This window comes from Salvelinus sp. IW2-2015, linkage group LG5 (assembly GCF_002910315.2).
Source record: "Salvelinus sp. IW2-2015 linkage group LG5, ASM291031v2, whole genome shotgun sequence".
NCBI lineage: Eukaryota > Metazoa > Chordata > Actinopteri > Salmoniformes > Salmonidae > Salvelinus > Salvelinus sp. IW2-2015.
In genome coordinates, this window is record NC_036844.1 from 10,021,500 (window position 1) to 10,043,530 (window position 22,031).

Sequence of the window (22,031 nt, forward strand, 5' to 3'; positions counted from 1 at the left end):
AAACTGTTTTTAAGTACCTGCAGGAGTCTGGTTCATCTTGGGAGCAATTTCCAACACACCTGAAGGTACACATTCATCTGTAATTAATAGTACGCAAGTATAACACCATGGGACCACGCAGCCATCATACTGCTCAGGAAGGAGAGTTTGTGTCCTAGAGATGAACGTACTTTTGGTGTGAAAAGTGCAAATCAATCCCAGAACAACAGCAAAGGACCGTTTGAGATGCTGGGGGAAAAGGTACAAAAGTATCTATATCCACAGTAAAACGAGTCCTATATCAACATAACCTGAAAGGCAGCTCAGCAAGGAAGAAGCCACTGCTCCAAACCCCATAAAAAAGCCAGACTACGGTTTGAAACTGCACATGGGGACAAAGATTGTACTTTTTGGAGAAATGTCCTCTGGTCTGATGAAACAAAATAGAACTGTTTGGCCATAATGACCTCGTTATGTTTGGAGGAAGAAGGGGGAGGCTTGCAAGCCGAAGAACACCATCCCAACCGTGAAGCACGGGGGTGGCAGCATCATGTTGTGGGGGTGCTTTGCTGCAGGAGGACTGGTGTACTACACAAAATAGATGGCATCATAGGAATAAAATTATGTGGTATATTGAAGCAACATCTCAAGACATCAGTCAGGAAGTTAAGCTTGTGTAACGATTGTCTTCCTCTTCTGATGAGGAATATGAGATCGGACCAAAATGCAGTGTGGCAAGTGTCCATGTTACTTTAATAGAACAGAACACGAAAATACAAAAATAACAAAGTGAAATAACAACGAAAATCGAAACAGTCCTAATGGTGAAACAAACACAAAACAGGAAACAACTACCCACCACACACGGTGGGACGGCTACCTAAGTATGGTTCTCAATCAGAGACAACGATTGCAGCTGCTGCTCTGATGGGAACCATACCAGGCCAAACACAGAAATACAAAACTAGAACAAACATAGAATGCAACATAGAATGCCCACCCCAACTCACGCCCTGACCAGACATAAAAAAGGAACTAAGATCAGAACGTGACAGCTTGGTCACAAATGGGTCTTCCAAATGCACATGACCCCAAGCATACTTCAAAGTTGTGAAAATGGCTGAAAAAGTTTGGCCCGAAACTTTTGACCCAAGTTAACAATTTAAAGGCAATGCTACCAAATACTAATGGATTTTTATGTAAACTTCTGACCCACTGGGAATGTGATGAAAGAAATAAAAGCTGAAATAAATAATTCCTCTACTATTATCTGACATTTCACATTCTTAAAATAAAGTGGTGATCTAACTGACCTAAGACAGGGAGTTTTTACTAAGATTAAATGTCAGAAATTGTGAAAGCTGAGTTTAAATGTATTTGGCTAAGGTGTTGTAAACTTCCTACTTCAACTGTATCTGTTGGTCACAGATCCTTGCTTTTCAGTTCTGGTGTGACCACCATTTGCCTCATGCACCGCAACACATCTCCTTTGCATAGAGTTGATCAGGCTGTTGATTGTGGCCTGTGGAATGTTACTCCCACCTCTCAATGGCTGTGCGAAGTTGATGATTGTACTGTATGTAAATGTGATATGTCAGTTGTTTGTTTTTAATAACATTTGCAAATTTTCTAAAAACCTGTTTTGCTTTGTCGTTTAGGGGTTATTCTGTGTAGATTGATGAGAGAAAAAAAACAATTTAATCATTTTAGAATAAGAAAGTGTATAAGTGAGGGTCTGAATATTTCCGAATGCATAAAGCATTTACACAGGCACCCAATTCTGATCTTTTGCCCAATATTTGGCAGAAGATCTGATCTGCCTGTGTAAACCAGACTACATGAGTTGGCTCGAGTTTTAGATGATCTTCAAACAACTCAATTGTGCATGATTCTGCAGATTGGAGTTGCAGTTGCTTGTGAAGAGTGCAGCCATCCTATACCCAAAGTCAGTATGTGGCCCCATAACCACCTGTCCTTCAATGAACAACTCCAGGCTGTGGTTACCTTAAATAGTGATTATGGATCATCTTTTCAATATATACATTTTTCCAGCCCACCCCCCCCCCCCTCATAGGACACCCCCCCAAAAAATGTTAGTGCCCAACCAACACATGCTCATTCCTAGTACCTGCATCTTATAATAGTGCAAACATTAAGGACGTAATAAATAACACCACAAAATGAGTGGAGGCTCTACAGTACTTTATATATATTATGGAACTAACATGTAAACTGTATCACGAAGCTGTGCCAGATTTGTAACAATAACCACTTTCTGGCACATTGCTTGAAAACGTGTGTTGTTCTCAAAGTCCAAAGTTAAATAAGTGGACCAATGAGCTATGGATAGTGACATGGGTAGTGATGTTTCAGTTTCAGGGCATGGTTCTGGTCACTACCAGAAGAGAAGTCTGCAGGTTTGTTGTTGGCATCGTTTCCCTGATATTAAAATGTATTTTGGCATCGGTTGAGTTGTAAATAAGTTAAATGTTTCCCKTGAACTAACCGAGCAATAAACAAAGCAAAATCATAGGAAACGATGCCTACGAACAGGTCATGCCCTAGACATGGTGTCAGGGCAGGCTGGCAAARGTGGAAGTAGGTTAGCTGATAGAACACACAAGACTGAATTAGACATCGAGAAAGTCTGACTTGTCTACAACTGTGGTGAGTGGTGTGTCTCTCTCTCTCTCTCCCTCTCTCAATTGGTCTGTCTCTCTCCATCGGTATGTCTCTATTACTAGGACAGACACACTACCGGCAGCCAGCAGTCTGTATTGTATTCCCCTCCCTTGGCTCAGTCCCAACCCTCCCTCTGCTTCTATCTTCCCATCAGATGCCAAAGAGGGGAAGAAAAATGTCACAGGAGGGTAAACGGGAAACTGTGAATGGCGACACCCCATGGAAAATAACTACCACGGGATATGGCATGCCTCACAACACCCCGATGYCCAAACAGGTATCCCGCGTTGCCACCTCTGTCATTACACAGCACAGGGAAAATCCTCTTAAAGCTAGAATCCTTCATTGAAACAATAACTGGTCACCCCCCTCTGTTRTGGTGAAAAGCTGAGYGATGCGCCTGGAGAAATGTAATCACTCTTCAAATTCATAGACAGAGCTATGAATACAAGGACTGACTATACATGATATCAAAATTATATACTGAACAAAAATATAAACACAACATGCAAAGTGTTGGTTTCATGAGCTGAAATAAAAGATCCCAGAAATGTTCCATGTGCACAAAAAGCTTCTTTCTCTCAGATTTTGTGCACGGATTTGTTGAAATCCCTGTTAGTGAACATTTATCCTTTGCCAAGATAATCCATCCACCTGACAGGTGTACTATATCAATAAGCTGATTAAACAGCACGGTCATTACACAGGTGCATCTTATGCTGGGGACAATAAAAAGCCACTCTAAAATGCACAATTTTGTCACATGTTTTGAGGGAGCATGCAATTGGCATGTTGACTGCAGGAATGTCCACCAGAGCTGTTGCCAGAGAATTGAATGTTCAATTCTCTACCTTAAGCCACCTCTAACGTCGTTTTAGAGAATTTGGCCGTACGTCAAACTGGCCTCACAACTGCAGAACACGTGTAACCACGCCAGCCCAGGACCTTCACATCCGGCTTCTTCACCTGCGGGATCTTCTGAGACCAGCCACTTGGACAGCTGATGAAACTGAKGAGTATTTATGTCTGTAATAAAGCCCTTTTGTGGGGAAAAACTAATTCTGATTGGCTGGGCCTGGCTACCCAGTGGGTGGGCCTGCCTCCCAAGTGGGTGGGCCCATCCCCACCCATGGCTGAGCTCCTGCGCAGTCATGTGAAATCCACAGATTAGGGCCTAGTTTATTTATTTCAAGTGACGAATTCCCTTAACTGTAACTCAGTAAAATATTTGAAATGATTGCATTTAATATTTTTGCTCAGTATAGTTTTAACCATGTCTTGAGGCTATACAGTGTTTGTTAACATTACCGACAAACATTGGAGTAAAACAAACGTGTATCTTGGGCTTTGATGGGGTACGACAGTTGAACTAAGCTCATGAGGTATTTACACGTTTTTATTGTGTAAGAATCTATGGGCATACTGTTTGTCATTAACTTCTAAGTCTAAAAGTGTATGTAGCAACTACGGAATTGAGCTTTAAAGTCCATGGGAATCCCACGGCTTCTACCCTGTCTCTCAGGCTGCAGGAGCCTGCCGCCGCCACTAGGAGACAGAGGAGKACCAGCCTAAAAAACGGACTGAAGGAAAGCTGACCAGCTGCTTTGGGGACCTTGTAGAAGGTTCAGGTGGACTGTGTTTAACATAATATCCTATATTATTCTCAGCCATTGGGAAATTTGAGTAGAGGYGGGACTGGATGTAGAACTTGGGCCAACAATTTTTGTATAATCAAAWTTATTTTTACATTGTTAGCCATTATTATTTTGTCCCTTTGGTGAAATGTGGAATGGCCATGTCTTCATGCTTCATGATTAAGAAGTTTCTCGACACTACACTGTATCATTGAATATAATCCATTCTTACCTGAGACCTTGTGTGTGAGTTCTCTGTCAGTTGCTAATTTCCTGGTCCAGTAAAGACGCTAGGTGGTTTTGAGTGTTTGCTGGGTTTGACGAATGGTTCTGTCCTGCCTTCTACTCTCTGCCCATCACACACACACACACACACACACACACCACACACACAACACACAACACACACACACACAACACACACACACAACACACACACACACACACACACACACACACACACACAACACACACACACACACACACCACACACACACACACACTCTCTTCTCTGTCTCAGAGAGGAATGAGTAAGACAGGAGAGGTGATGTTTTTTCTCATGGCCTCTGCCCTCCAGTGGAGGCTGCTGAGGGGAGGACGGCTCATAATAAAAGCTGGAATGGAGTCCGTTGACTGGCATCAAACACATGTTTGATACTCTTCCATTCACTCCATTCCAGCCATTCCATTCCATCCATTATTATGAGCTTTCCTCCCCTCAGCAGCCTCCACTGCTGCCATCCCATCTAAAACCACTCTACCAGCCAGATCAATACAGCTATCTCAACTCTACACCTCAACAGGCTGTGTCGCACTGGTTGCATTGGCATRGTAGGCGTGTGTGTATAGCGTGTGTTTGTGTAGAGTGTATGTCTCGGTGATGGTCACAGGGTCCACTGCCTGACGCTGCGTGACATCATTCCTGTTAGACGGGCGGAGATCGAGGCGCGGTTGTTAACCCGGCTCGGGCAGTTAACGGGGCTCAGTTGGACGGGGKACGAAGCCGGTGCGTCTTTGTCAAAGAAAAAGTAACATCAAACTGGATACGCAAGAGTTGCTCATTATTCAAGCACTATTGAAGGAAAAATGAAGTTGATTCAGAAATAAGTGCGTCTTTGTTGTTATCGGTGCGTCATTGATAGAGAGTGGACCTGGTCGAGTTGCGCATAATCAAAGACCGGGAAAAAAGAGAGGAACAATTCAGTWTAATATGGTTACATTATCATCATGTAATCAGTGAGGTGTTGTCATCACCGTTTTATTCCAGTCTTTCACAGCGCTCAGAGGAACTATAAAGCATAGGCCTATACCCTATATCAAACAATCGACAGATAAAGGAATATGTTTTTTTTTTCTCCCTACAATTTAATTAACTGATCTGATGTTTGTGGCTGAAGTCTTCTCGGACCCATCCCTTATCTATTGACGATGACGGCTCAGTGCGGGTCTCGTTTCGGCACCTAGTCCTTTTGGACAGATGGAAGCTGAGGAGCGCAGATTGTTGGGTGACTTTTTACATCTTCAAACTGTCTCTAATGCGTYATATGGTTACACTACGAATGTGAATGAATAGCAACTTTTTAAAAGGCATTTCATCAGCCCAAGTATCATTCCATGCGTCTCTGCGTCCTGGTGCGCTTCATTGCGCTGGTGAGATTCGGGGAGTGTTCCGATTTCATGGTAGGCTATAATTAAGGACGTTTTACTTCAGTGAATTTAATTTAAATAGAACACGGTCTATGGATGGCCTGAAGGACTTTTACAGCTTCTAGKACTACGTTTGGATGACACATTTATCTAGAGCTTGTTCAATCAATTTAATAATTTCCCCCAGAAGAATAACTATCCAAGCATCAGCGGTGTGTGTTGTGTTAGTTAATAGATACTTAGTAATTGAATGGACTGATTTAATGAGATTAATGAAGTAATTATTTATTTGAATACCCAACGATTTAGTGGATATATCCGCACCTGGATGTTGAAAAGAGACATGAAAGAGAAAGTGCGTGACTGGAGGAGCAAAACGATATTTTCACACTGGCAAAGTTGTTAGTCTCGGTGATGCCTTGGGCAAAGCGGTACAATGTTTTTTTTCTCTCTCTCATTTTAATTCAATCATCTAGTGCGTAAAGTTCTAAGTGGACGCCTCTTGAGCCCAACAGCCATGTCTCTGTTTCTGCGTCAGAGCCCCTCCATTTGCTGCACTCTCACTGGACAACAAGTCTTCCTCAAGGGATTAAGCTAGCAGATAACAGAAACCTKTCTCTTCTTTCTTCTTCACTCACTCTAAACAGAATTCACTGTCCCTGTGAGTTTCTGAGTTTTCTCCAAAAGTCTAGCTTCAGCTGGCATCGCCATGGCCATGACCCCAGATATTACATGCCTGTCAGGGCCAGGGGTGAACCTGAACATCAGCTTCACCTTCGGCCCCACCCCCTGCAACCAGACAGTACTGCGAACCCCACCCTATTCCCCAGAGGCCACTGCGTTGTTCMCCACCGCGATCACCCTCATGATGATCCTCACCATCGTGGGCAACATCCTGGTCATCATCGCCGTACTGACCTCGCGTTCGCTCCGCGGCCCACAGAACCTCTTCCTGGTCTCGCTGGCCGCAGCCGACATCCTGGTGGCTACCCTCATCATCCCCTTCTCGCTGGCCAATGAGCTTCAGGGATACTGGGCATTCCGCTCACTGTGGTGTGAGATCTACTTGGCGTTGGACGTCCTCTTCTGCACGTCCTCCATCGCTCACCTCTGTGCCATCTCTTTGGACCGCTACCTGTCCATCTCCCGGCCCGTGTCCTATGGCGCCCAACGGACCCCCGCACGCATCAAGGCGGCCATCGTGGTGGTCTGGCTTCTCTCGGCCGCCATCTCCTTCCCTCCCCTCCTCTCCCTGGATAAGAGTGAGGGAGGGGTGGAGGTGTGTGAGCTGAACAACGAGCGTTGGTATATTCTCTACTCCACCATCGGCTCATTCTTCGCCCCGTGTCTCATCATGATCGGGGTTTACATCAGGATCTACCAGATCGCCAAGCAACACACAAGATGTCCGCCAGGGGAAAAACCCAACCCTAACAAAACTCCCGGCAACGCGTCTAGCAACACTCCTAGCAACCCAACAGCCCACGCACCTGGACCTGTCATTACCCTCCAGCCCAAGCCTCTCAGCCAACTACAGCACAACAGAGGGGAGGGATGGAAAGCAGACGGACAATCCAAGGATGCCGTACCTTCGAAGAGTCTCCCTGTCTCCTCCCCCTCGTCTCCTCCTCCCCAGAGCGAGACCCAGGCCAAGACCCKTACTGGCCCACAGATTGAACCACAACCCCAGACCCAGCCTTCTTCACCAAACTCTGTCCCCACCTCACCCCAGCCTCCCTCACCCACCATAGCTCGCTCCCCCACACTCCCCCTTGCAGACAGCCAACCTGAGGAGACCCACAGACAGGGTGAGAGACAGGAGGAGAGACAGAGAAACACCACCAATGATGACAGCTTCAGCTCTGGCTCCGAGGCAGAGGCAGAGATGAGTGAAAAAGGAAAGGGGGGGGGAGGGAACGGGACAGTTAAGAATAATGGAGGATCAAAGTCTGGAGGTGCAGGGTTAAAAWTGAAACCTCTCTCTTCTCTGACCTCTCACAAGTTCAAAAAGACTGTTGCCACACCCACCAGCACAAAGCTGGCCTCTGACAGGCCAGGGAAGGCCCAGGCCACGCCAATGTCTCGGCGCAAGGCCATGGTGAACCGCGAGAAGCGCTTCACGTTTGTCCTGGCTGTGGTAATCGGGGTGTTTGTCATCTGTTGGTTCCCTTTCTTCTTCTCCTACTCGCTGCAGGCCATCTGTCCTGAGACCTGCTCTCTCCCTGATCCCCTCTTCAAGTTCTTCTTCTGGATTGGCTACTGCAACTCCTGTCTGAACCCTGTCATATARACCATCTTCAACCAGGACTTCAGGAAGGCCTTCAAGAAGATCCTCTGTAGGGACACCAAGGGGACAAACTTCTAGAGTGGATACTGTGTAGGGACACCTTCTTTTAGAGTATATGCTGTGTAAGGACACTAAGGACAATGACTTCTAGAGTGGATATACTGTAAGGATAGCTTTTAGCTTTCTTGTGTAAGAAACCACAGACAATCTGCTGAGTCCGTCCTTTGCTGAACATTCTGTTAGATCAGATAACAAAAGGCTGAACTATGGAATGCTGGAGTAGATCAAGATGCTCTGATCCCATTGGGGGCAGTGGGAGAGGAGGGAGGGAGGGACGCAATATACCTGAAAAAAATAACTCTTTTACAGCTTGTTTAGTGATCGGAACAAAACAGGGCCATCAGTCATGAGGACGTGTTGCTCAAATTACATTATAAATTGGGTGGTTRGAACCCTGAATGCTGATTGGCTGACAGCCGTGGTATATCACGGTTATGACAAAACATTTATTTGTACTGCTGTAATTACGTTGGTAACCAGTTTATAATAGCAATAAGGCACCTTGGGGGTTTGTGATATATCGCCAATATACCACGGCTAAGGGCTGTATCCAGGCTCTCCGCGTTGCGTCTTGCTTAAGAACAGCCTTTAGCCGTGGTATATCAGCCATATACCAAACCTCCTCGTGCCTTATTGCTGAAGTATATCACTGCTTGCATCGTTCCTCTCTATAAGCAAACKAAGGCTGCTCTCTGTTGAATAATTTGTATGTCTGTATAACTGGATTCCCACAGCCATTACCTCTAGCCTTGTGACTGGRCACTATGAAGTTCAAGGACGCAGTATCAGGAGAGTGTTCTTAGACATTACCAGGTACTGTCCACTGTAAGGACACAGATTGGGCAGGAGAATGTGTGGTAGAACGTGTGCAGTAGAATGTGTTCCTGGAGTTCTGTGTTCAAGAACTTGTAGTGTGTGAAGAGAGTTTGTCCAGGTGTCCAAGGACAGACAYAGAACATTACATRCTTTACACCAGGGTTTCCCAAACTCGGTCCTCTGGACCCCAAGGGGTGCAGGTTTAGTTTTTTMGCCCTATCACTACACAGCTGATTCAAGTCATCAACTAATCATCAAGCTTTGATCATTTGAATCAGCTGTGTAGTGATAGGGCAAAAAAACWAAACCTGCACCCCTTGTGGTCCCGAGGACCGAGTTTGGGAAACGTTGCTTTACACCTTGGATGACGACTGGCCTCTGTCGTAAACTCAAACCCTGTGACGGACATGTTTTATAGGGGACAACCCAGCTGTATTTGTGTCTTGTTATCAGTACCAGAAATGCACCTTTATGTTTTAATATAAGTATGAAATTAATGTAAACACATGAAAAGTGAAATATGGGTTTTTGATATGACCAAGGCCTCAGTAATGTAATATGTTGGGTTTAGAGCGGGTCTGCAGTAGTAGTTATTAAATACTGTGTGTGTGTGTGTGTTTGTTGTGTGATGGCCTACGGGTTTTACTGGAACAGAGGAAATCACTAATGGTGTTTTTTATATCTGAGATAAAGATGAGAGCATGAGGAACTCACAAGACCACACACAAACACACACTCTCTCCCCATCTCCCTCTCGGCCTCTCTAGCCTGGGGTGTGTGTTCTGTGTTGTGATGTATGGAGTGTCCTCTCCTCTCAATATTCCCTGTGGAGTTAACCACCACCCAGAGCAATGAGGAGGAGAGTATCCTCTGCGTGATCCCAGGAACATTCTACCTCCTTCTGGGAAAAGCATGGTGGCACTGCACACCTCGGGCTACAACGGGAAAACCGGAACGGGAATACTACAGCAGGAAAAAAAATTAAAAGCTAATCTGTGAAATGGATGAAAGACGCAAAACAGACTCTATTGCCCAGGCACTACCTGGAGACAAGACAGTGCTGAGTCCTCTCTCTCTCTCTCTCTCTCTCTGTGTGTGTTTGTGTGGTTGCATGTTTTACAGAATGCATGCCTATGAATGCATATTCTCAAATTCGGTGTGAACCAAGAAACCCATAATAATATCTTTATTTATGTGTTTTTCATAAATGTCCTTGACTGAACAAGCTGGTATATTGTACAAAATTCAATAAATAAAACATCTACGGTATTTACACTGCATTTGGAAAGTATTCAGACCCCTTGACTTTTRCCACATTTTGTTACATTACAGCCTTATTCTGAAATGGATAAAAAAAACATGTTCTTCCTCATCAATCCAAGCACAATACCCCATAATGACAAAGCAAAAACAGTTTTTTTTCTCTCATTTTTTCAAACGTATTAAAGATAAAACACTGAAATATCACATTATTCAGACCATTTAGTCAGTACTTTGTTGAAGCTCCTTTGGCAGCGATTACAGCCTCGAATCTTCTTGGGTATGACGCTACAAGCTTTGCACACCTGTATATGGGGAGTTTCTCACATTCTTCTCTGCAGATCCTCTCAAGCTCCGTCAGGTTGGATGGGGAGCGTCGCTGCACAGCTATTTTCAGGTCTCTCCAGAGATATTAGATCAGGTTCAAGTCCGGGCTCTGGCTGGGCCACTCAACGACATTCAGAGATTTGTTCCGAAGCCACTCCTGTGTTGTCTTGGCTGTGTGCTTAGGGTCGTTGTCCTGTTAGAAGGTGAACTTTGCCCTATTCTGAGGTCCTGAGTGCTCTGTAGCAGGTTATCATGAAGGATCTCTCTGTGCTTTCCCCCTTTATCTTTCCCTCGATCCTGACTTGTCCCCTGTCGTGACTTTACTTTCACCCCAGCCATCCTACGCGACTCAGACCAGAACATGCCGGACCTATTTTTCTCTCCATATCCCCGGATTTCAACCGCAAGCTCTGGACATTTACACCTGGATCTCGCAGCTAGCTAGCTGCTATCCGTGTGACTATTGGCTTACGTCGATCCCTTAGCAAACATCAATTATTCCGGAGCTAGCCAGCTGAAGAGTTCCATCAGCCACTCCTGGGCTACAATCACCTATCCGGACCCGTTTTACTGCCGATGCGGAGCCCCACCYGGCCTTCARGACTGGACTACCGACGTTATCTGCCCGAGGGAGTTATCCAACTGGCCCRTCCGTCGCGACGTTACCTGAACGRCCATCTGCGGCCCGCTAATCGTTAGCTGTCTTATCGGCTGCTATCTGAATAGGTCTATCGGACAATTTTTCTTGGGTCACTACAACTATATCTATTTTGTCAATTGGATTGATCCCCTCTACCACACGGAACCGCACTAATCTACCGTCGGAAATGCACGAGGTGGCTAAAAACAGACCTCCATCATATGCTAGCTTGCTACCGATGGCCCGGCTAGCTGTCTGAATCGCCGTTACCCCAACCAACCTCACTACTCACTGGACCCTTATGATCACTCGACTAAGCATGCCTCTCCTTAATGTCAATATGCCTTGTCCATTGCTGTTCTGGTTAGTGTTTATTGACTTATTTCACTGTAGAGCCTCTAGCCCTGCTCCTTATCCAACCTTTCAGTTCCACCACCCACACATGCGATGACATCACCTGGTTTCAATGATGTTTCTAGAGACAATATCTCTCTCATCATCACTCAATACCTAGGTTTACCTCCACTGTATTTACATCCTACCATACCTTTGTCTATACATTATACCTTGAAGCTATTTTAATCGCCCCCAGAAACCTCCTTTTACTCTCTGTTCCGGACGTTCTAGACGACCAATTCTCATAGCTTTTAGCCGTACCCTTATCCTACTCCTCCTCTGTTCCTCTGGTGATGTAGAGGTMAATCCAGGCCCTGCAGTGCCTAGCTCCACTCCTATTCCCCAGGCGCTCTCTTTTGATGACTTCTGTTTCCGTTTCATGCATGTTAACATTAGAAGCCTCCTCCCTAAGTTTGTTTTATTCACTGCTTTAGCACACTCTGCCAACCCGGATGTTCTAGCCGTGTCTGAATCCTGGCTTAGGAAGACCACCAAATATTCTGAAATCTCCATTCCTAACTACAACATTTTCAGACAAGATAGAACGGCCAAAGGGGGCGSTGTTGCAATCTACTGCAAAGATAGCCTGCAGAGTTCTGTCCTACTTTCCAGGTCTGTACCCAAGCAATTTGAACTTCTACTTTTAAAAATCCACCTCTCTAAAAACAAGTCTCTCACCATTGCCGCCTGCTATAGACCACCCTCTGCCCCCAGCTGTGCTCTGGACACCATATGTGAACTGATTGCCCCCCATCTATCTTCAGAGCTCGTGCTGCTAGGTGACCTAAACCGGAACATGCTTAACACCTCAGCCATCCTACAATCTAAGCTTGATGCCCTCAATCTCACACAAATGATCAATGAACCTACCAGGTACCACCCCAAAGCCGTAAACACGGGCACCCTCATAGATATCATCCTAACCAACTTGCCCTCTAAATACACCTCTGCTGTTTTCAACCAAGATCTCAGCAATCACTGCCTCATTGCCTGCATCCGTAATGGGTCAGCGGTCAAACGACCTCCACTCATCACTGTCAAACGCTCCCTGAAACACTTCAGCGAGCAGGCCTTTCTAATCGTCCTGGCCCGGGTATCCTGGAAGGATATTGATCTCATCCCGTCAGTGGAGGATGCCTGGTTATTTAAGAAAAATGCCTTCTTCACCATCTTAAATAAGCATGCCCCATTCAAGAAATTTAGAACCAGGAACAGATATAGCCCTTGGTTCTCTCCAGACCTGACTGCTCTTAACCAACACAAAAACATCCTATGGCGTTCTGCATTAGCATCGAACAGCCCCCGTGATATGCAACTTTTCAGGGAAGCTAGAAACCAATATACACAGGCAGTTAGAGAAGCCAAGGCTAGCTTTTTCAAAGAGAAATTTGTATCCTGCAACACAAACTCAAAAAAGTTCTGGGACACTGTAAAGTCCATGGAGAATAAGAACACCTCCTCCCAGCTGCCCACTGCACTGAGGACAGYAAACACTGTCACCACCAATAAATCCACTATAATTGAGAATTTCAATAAGCATTTTCTACGGCTGGCCATGCTTTCCACCTGGCTACCCCTACCCCGGTCAACAGCCCTGCACCCCCCACAGCAACTCGCCCAAGCCTTCCCCATTTCTCCTTCTCCCAAATCCAGTCAGCTGATGTTCTGAAAGTGCTGCAAAATCTGGACCCCTACAAATCAGCCGYGCTAGACAATCTGGACCCTTTCTTTCTAAAATGATCTGCTGAAATTGTTGCAACCCCTATTACTAGCCTGTTCAACCTCTCTTTCGTGTCGTCTGAGATTCCCAAAGATTGGAAAGCAGCTGCGGTCATCCCCCTCTTCAAAGGGGGGGACACTSTAGACCCAAACTGCTACAGATCTACAGTATATCTATTCTACCCTGCCTTTCTAAGGTCTTCGAAAGCCAAGTCAACAAACAGATTACCGACCATTTCGAATCCCACCATACCTTCTCCGCTATGGCAATCTGGTTTCAGAGCTGGTCATGGGTGCACCTCAGCCACGCTCAGGTCCTAAACGATATCATAACCGCATCGATAAGAAACAATACTGTGCTGCCGTATTCATTGACCTGGCCAAGGCTTTCGACTCTGTCAATCACACATCCTCATCGGCAGACTCGATAGCCTTGGTTTCTCAAATGATTGCCTCGCCTGGTTCACCAACTACTTCTCTGATCGAGTTCATTGTGTCAAATCGGAGGGCCTGTTTTCCGGGCCTCTGGCAGTCTCTATGGGGGTGCCACAGGGTTCAATTCTTGGACCGACTCTCTTCTCTGTATACATCAATGATGTCGCACTTGCTGCTGGTGAGTCTCTGATCAAACTCTACGCAGAGCACCATTCTGTATACTTCTGGCCCTTCTTTGGACACTGTGTTAACAACCCTCCAGACGAGCTTCAATGCATACAACTCTCCTTCCGTGGCCTCCAATTGCTCTTAAATGCAAGTAAAACTAAATGCACACTCTTCAACCGATCGCTGCCTGCACCTGCACCTGCCCGCCATCCAACATCACTACTCTGGACGGTTCTGACTTATAATATGTGGACAACGACAAATACCTAGGTGTCTGGTTAGACTGTAAACTCTCCTTCCAGACTCACATCAAACATCTCCAATCCAAAGTTAAATCTAGAATTGGCTTCCTATTTCGCAACAAATCATCCTTCACTCATGCTGCCAAACTACCCTTGTAAAACTGCCCATCCTACAGATCCTCGACTTCGGCGATGTCATTTACAAAATAGCTCCAATACCCTACTCAATCAATTGGATGCAGTCTATCACAGTGCCATCCGTTTTGTCACCAAAGCCCCATATACTACCCCACTGCGACCTGTACGCTCTCGTTGGCTGGCCCTCGCTTCATACTCGTCGCCAAACCCACTGGCTCCAGGTCATCTACAAGACCCTGCTAGGTAAAGTCCCCCCTTATCTCAGCTCGCTGGTCACCATAGCAGCACCCACCTGTAGCACGCGCTCCAGCAGGTATATCTCTCTGGTCACCCCAAAACCAATTCTTCCTTTGGCCGCCTCTCCTTCCAGTTCTCTGCTACCAATGCCTGCAACGAACTACAAAATCTCTGAAACTGGAAACACTTATTCCCTCACTAGCTTTAAGCACCAGCTGTCAGAGCAGCTCACAGATTACTGCACCTGTACATAGCCCATCTATAATTTAGCCCAAACAACTACCTCTCCCCCTACTGTATTTATTTATTTAGCTCCTTTGCACCCCATTATTTCTATCTCTACTTTGCACATTCTTCCACTGCAATCTACATTCCAGTGTTTTACTTGCTATATTGTATTTACTTCGCCACCATGGCCTTTTCTTTTGCCTTTACCTCCCTTATCTCACCTCATTTGCTCACATTGTATATAGACTTATTTTTCTACTGTATTATTGACTGTATGTTTGTTTTACTCCATGTGTAACTCTGTGTTGTTGTATGTGTCGAACTGCTCTGCTTTATCTTGGCCAGGTCGCAATTGTAAATGAGAACTTGTCTCACACTTGCCTACCTGGTTAAATAAAGGTGAAATAAAAAAATATAAAATAAATCTTATGACTGTTATTTATCTAATCAACTAATTGTGCTTAATTGTTACCGCGATTATTAATCATGTAACAATTAGGAATTTGGGGCACAACGAGAGTGGTTGTTTAAAGAGTAACCATCTCCCGAATTAAACTCTAAAGGTCTTTACCTATCACATCCATAATACAGTCAATGTATTAATCATAACCTCGTCTCATATCATCATTCTGAACAGTTGTAACCTCCTGCATCTTCAAAAACAACAGCTTTACTTTATGATTCAGTACTAACAAATAGATATAAGTATTTATTTACTAACTAACTAAATGATAACACAGAATAAACATACACACTTAAATCAATTAGGAAAAGGTCCCTAGTGGACTGACACAATATGGTGACTTTTTACACAACGACATGGAGTGGGAGAGAGAGAGAGAAAAAGAGACACTTTATCGTTGATACATTTTAGAAACTATTCTCACAGTAATCATAGACTTTGCACACGAAGTACAAAATCATGAATGTATTTACGTTTAAATGCCTTCGTTTGATGTGGATCTCTATCGGAACCAGCCCTCCATAAAAAGGGTGATGGGCCTTTCAGCGGTACGCTCGTAAGGCTCTGATTGTCCGAAAGGTATCCGGACCCGTCTCTTCTACTGTTGCTCACTCTGTACGATGCTCCTTTGAATAAAGGCTAGCCAACCGCTTCGATGGTTCCKATTGGGTGATAAGAGTAGTGTACTATGGTGATTTGAGAAGGGTAGTCGAGTGGTCCCACTTAAATTCACTTCTCTAGATACTTTTCTTTAGAACAACTGTACCAGCAATTGTCTGAGCGGGGAGTTTTCTTCTCCATCTTGTGTTGGTATTCAGGCTTCGAACCACTTTACATGTGCAGCTGCAGCCTGGCGATGTTCTGGTCTAGGAGGTGAGTTTATTTTATTCACTTCGTGTCGAGGTTCAAAGTTCCAACCATTTTAAATGTGTAGCTCCCGCTTCATGCTTTTCTAGTCTCCATGGTTATTTCTTTACCAATCCTTTTATGCACTCTGGTTGAAAGGGATGGTTCAGTCAGGCTGACATGCTCTCTGACCTCCCTCGGGGCGTGGCTACTTACTGTGCAAAGTTTATAGGAGACAAATTGTCTTATGGCTTCTAAAATCACATTAATATCTTAACAAAAATACTTTACTAATTTTCCATATTTAATATACAGTGGTTGCGCAACWAAAAAWWTTGAGATTATGCTGCGGGATTTAGAGGCCATTTGTGGTTTAGTACGGTACCCTGCCGTCAATATGTCACTGCTCCAGACCAGTGCAAGGGGGAGTTAYTAAGCATAATCAGTGCTCTGGAAAATACTCTTTTAAAATGAATGGAAAAGGCAATGAGATTTTTATTTTCACTGAATCTCCGTTTGAGTATTAGGATTATTTTGCACTTACTGTAGTACTGTAGCCTACTCCCGACCAGTCACGTTGTACAGCTGTCACGGATCCCTCCGGAACTTTCATTAAGCACACCTGTCCCATATTCCCACTGATTAGTACTTGTATAATTGTGCCCTTTTGTTTCCATTGGGGGTCGATTATTGTTACAATGTCCGTTGGTGCGTGTGAGTACCTGTGCTGTGTGTTTTGGCTTTCGTGCCTTTGTGGATTACGCAGATGATTACGGGTCTCGTCCCGTGTGTTAATCATTGTGCACATGTGTTATTTATTCGAGGTACTCCTCGCTATTTTGTTTTGGGTTTCTACCCTGTGTTTTGTTACGTGTTTGTTTGGTCTTCGTCCCCGTGCCTTTACACGACACGCTGTAATTTGGCCTTAATAAAAACCCAGTTTCGCATTCCTGCGCCTGTCTCCCGAATCATTCATACCAACGTGACAACAGCGCCATTATGTGCTATTAGCAGGACAATAGATACTTTGTGCAAGGCAATTGATCAGCATTAAAAACTTTGCGGATGGGGCCTRCCGGGTGGCGCTGCGGTCTAAGACACTGCATCGCAGTGCATATTGCATTGCTACAGATTCTGGTTCGATACTCATGCTATCCACGATGGAGACCTATGAGGCGACGGTGGTCTTTTGGTTTCTCCAATATATCATTATTTTTTAAACAAGGACTTGAAAATGAGATCGTGAACTCTGCAAACAACGTTTTCAGTCCGAGAAGGAGAATGGTAAATGCATCCGTGCATTTTCTATAGATTTTTTTTTATATAGCCTATCAATGTGTAGGCATACTGTGTAATAAAATCGCTAATTGTGTACTAAAAATATGAATGTGTTTTTGCAAAGCATACCGTACAACTATGCCGACAACCATCCGTGGAGATCAGTGGACAAAGGGCTGGACAACGGCCGCACCAAAAAAATGGTGGTTCTACAGAATACCAACTAGGATGGATCACGAGGCAAATGTGGCTTCTTCATCAACCTCTTTATACTTTCGTTAATAAAATAATGATACAAATGCTCTCACAGCTTTGATCCATGCCTGGGCCTGCAGTACACAAATTTCTTTGTTTGTCAGACGAATCATTGTGTCGAAACTACAGAGCAGTACAAAACAGAACACACATGGTTAATGTTCTGGAAAAAATAATATATATATATTTGAAAAATTAATGTCCTCTCACTGTCAACTGCGTTTATTTTCAGCAAACTTAACATGTGTTAAGATTCAACAACAAGATTCAAAACTGAGACAAACTGAACAAGTTCCACAGACATGGACTAACAAAAATGGAATAATGTGTCCCTGAACAAAAGGGGGAGGGTCAAAATCAAAAGTAACAGTCAGTATCTGCCAGCAGCTGCATTAAGTACTGCAGTGCATCTCCTCCTCATGGACTGCACCAGATTTGCCAAAACCACAACTCGTCAGTGAAGAGCACTTTTTGCCAGTCCTGTCTGGTCCAGCGACAGTGGGTTTGTGCCCATAGGCGACATTGTTGACGGTGATGTCCGGTGAGAACCTGCCTTACAACAGGCCTACAAGTCCTCAGTCCAGCCTCTCTCAGCCTATTGTGTTCCTGGTGTAAATCTGGCAGTTGTTGCCATCCTGTACCTGTCCCGCAGGTGTGCTGTTCGGATGTACCGATTCTTGTCAGGTGTTGTTACACGTGGTCTGCCACTGTGAGGACGATCAGCTGTCCGTCCTGTCTCCCTGTAGTGCCGTCTTAGGCGTACGGACATTGCAATTTATTGCCCTGGCCACATCTGCAGTCCTCATGCCTCCTTGCAGCATGCCTAAGGCACATTCATGCAGATGAGCAGGGAGCCTGGGCATCTTCTTTTTGGTGTTTTTCAGATCAGTAGAAAAGCCTCTTTAGTGTGTCCTAAGTTTTCAAACTGTGACCTTAATTGCCTACAGTCTGTAAGCTGTTAGTTTCTTAACAACCGTTCCACAGTGCATGTTCATTAATTGTTTATGGTTCATTGAACAAGCATGGGAAACAGTGTTTAAACCCTTTACAATGAAGATCTGTGAAGTTATTTGGATTTTTAAGAATTATCTTTGAAAGACAGGGTCCTGAGAAAGGGACGTTTCTTTTTTTGCTGAGTTTATATTGGTCATGGCGTCCGGTGGCACGGCGGTCTTAGGCATAGCATCTCAGTGTAAGAGGCATCACTATAGTCCCTGGTTTGAATCCGGCTGTGATTGGGAGTCCCATAGGGTGGCGCACATAGGCCCAGCGTCATCTGAGTTTTGCCGTCATTGTAAATAAGAATTTGTTCTTATTAACTGACTTGCCAAGTTAAATAAAGTTACATTTTTAGAAAATGTTGCAATTTTGTTATGCGTTTTATTTAGTAAATTGTTTTGTAAATATTAATTCACATTTTGGTGCCATTAAATAAACATTGAACAAATAAACAAACAATGTTTCTACTTGATCAGAACAAGCTGTAACTGGACTGTAGCATATTACATACTAAAACTGCTGTTACACTAAGGTTTTTGTAATCCCAAACAAAGTATTTGGAAAGTTATTTGTGACATTGTGGTTACAATAAGAATGTAAACAAGATGCTGTGTTTTTCTTTACAGTAGTGATGTACAGCTGGAGGCATTTTGAAAACAGGTTTTCACTAGTACATGTACTGTAGCAGGTGTAGTACTGTAGTACTGTAGCAGGTGTAGTACTGTAGTACTGTAAGCAGGTGTAGTACTGTAGTACTGTAGCAGGTGTAGTACTGTAGTACTGTAGCAGGTGTAGTACTGTAGCAGGTGTAGTTACTGTAGTAGGTGTAGTACTGTAGTACTGTAGCAGGTGTAGTACGTAGTACTGTAGCAGGTGTAGTACCGTAGTACTGTAGCAGGTTGTTAGTTACCGTAGTACTGTACAGGTGTAGTACCGTAGCAGGTGTAGTACCGTAGTACTGTAGCAGGTGTAGTACCGAGTAAGCTGTAGCAGGTGTAGTACCGTAGTACTGTAGCAGGTGTGTAGTACTGTAGTACTGTAGGCAGGTGTAGTACTGTAGTACTGTAGCAGGTGTAGTACTGAGTAGTACATGTAAGCAGGTGTAGTACTGTAGTACTGTAGCAGGTGTTAGTACTTGTAGTACTGTAGCAGGTGTATACTGTAGTACTGTAGCAGGTGTATACTGTATACTGTAGCAGGTTGTAGTACTGAGCAGGTGTATACTGTGTACTGTAGCAGCTGTAGTACTGTAGTACTGTAGCAGCTGTAGTACTGTAGTTACTGTAGCAGGTTAGTACTGTAGTACTGTAGCAGGTGTAGTACTGTAGTACTGTAGCAGGTGTAGTACTGTAGTCTGTAGCAGGTTTTAGTTACTGTAGTACTGTAGCAGGTGTAGTACTGTAGTACTGTAGCAGTGTAGTACTGTAGTACTGTAGCAGGTGTAGTACTGTAGTTACTGTAGCAGGTGTAGTACTGTAGCAGGTGTAGTACTGTAGTACTGTAGCAGGTGTAGCCCATCATGCAAACAATGTTTCCTATTAGCAGGACAATAGACTCTTCATAGCCCGGCTACTGTAGGTGTGAAAATCCACAATCTGCAATGTATTTGATGCTTAAGTACTCTAAAGTGTTACATTTCTAACTCAAGACATCATGCAACTGCAAAATGTCGGAGAGCAATATAGACTGCAAAGTAGTTGGGAAGAGATTCCGTGGCACATGGTTTATGAATTGACACGCAACTCTTCATAGCCCAGCTGCTGTAGGTGTGACAATCCCCCAATTTGGTTTGGGTCATTGTCTGCATTTGGAGAAGATTAAAATACATTTAGCCTAACAGCTAACATTAGGTATAATAGTAGAAATATACATGTAAATAGGCCTAAACATAAAATATTGCTATAATCCTACCCTGTAAGAAACGATGTGGTCCCAGAAACACCTCTGACAGGGTCCAGCATATCTCTTGAMGATTTTTTTCCTCAAAGATATCTCGAGCCATGATACCTGAAAAAGGAGGCAACAGTGAATTATTGTGGAACACAACAGTCTGTGAGGTGTAGGCTACAACATTTAATGTACCTTTTGCTTTGTAAATAGCTAATCTTACCATCAAAAATCAAATATGAGCCTAGTCCCTGGTGAGAAATTGCCCCCCACACATTTTGAGGAGTTTGAGGGGATGCTTGGGACTCGGCTTACTTGATCTTCTTCCTTTTTTCTGTAGCAATTTTGATGGCCTTTGCCGAGCGCATCTTCATCCATTAGTGAGTTGATCGCTTGAATTGTCACYTTCGTCGTAATGATGAGACCAAGGCGCAGCGTGATTATAATACATCTTCCTTTTAATAAAGAWAGACCACAAAGAACCCTAAACAAACGTGCTGCTAATAATAACGAGTGCAGKCATGCAACATCACATAGACAACAACCCACAAAACAAACTGGYAAATGGCAACCTAAATAGGATCCCCAATCAGAGACAACGATAAACAGCTGCCTCTGATTGAGAACCAATTCAGGCCACCATAGACCTACATATGCCTAGACTACACACACACACCTAGACATACAAAAACCCTAGACAATACAAAACYATCATACCCACCCTCATCACACCCTGACCTGACCAAAATAATACAGAAAACATAGAATACTAAGGTCAGCGCGTGACATGAATAGTTTTGCTGGAAATGGAATACAATGTAACAATGTGCAGCATACAGTAAATACCAGCTGTCAATTTATTTAAGCATTATTTTTTTTGCATTATTAGGCCTACATTACAGTATTGTAGCCTACTGTACCTGTTCATTTTCCCAGACTTTCGCGTTCGGTGTAACACAGGTATCTGATGATGGTGTTTGCGAATAGCACTGTCCGTGACCAAAATCCTCAAGTCTACCAGTATTTTTGAAATGCCTCCAGTATATTTTCCGTTCCTCCTGAAAGCCCTAATCGGCTCAATTAAATTAATAGAGATCCTGGTCATGGTGCTACAGTATGTTGTTACAGCATAATCAAAGTGAAGACAATCGGCGATCTGCTGTATACTTATTGCCTATTGTAACCTGAAAGACACACCTTTCCAGTACTCCAAACCCCGCCCCAAACTCCACCCTTTACAGCAGAAAGAGAAACATTATCTGAGGGCAGAGATATGGGCGACAGCTGATGCTTTGGTCCAGAGCCAGGCGTTATTGGCGGAGAGTCACTCGTTTGGCTGGAGTAGACCGTCATTGTAAATAAGAATTTGTTCTTAACTGACTTTCTAGTTTAATAAAGGTCACGTTGT

The 22,031-nt window shown here is 44.2% G+C and overlaps 1 pseudogene; it reads left to right on the plus strand.

Moving 5' to 3' along the window:
• Window positions 1–5,082: 5,082 nt before the first annotated feature.
• On the plus strand, window positions 5,083–10,377 carry LOC111963886 (alpha-2B adrenergic receptor-like; annotated as a pseudogene).
• Window positions 10,378–22,031: the final 11,654 nt, after the last annotated feature.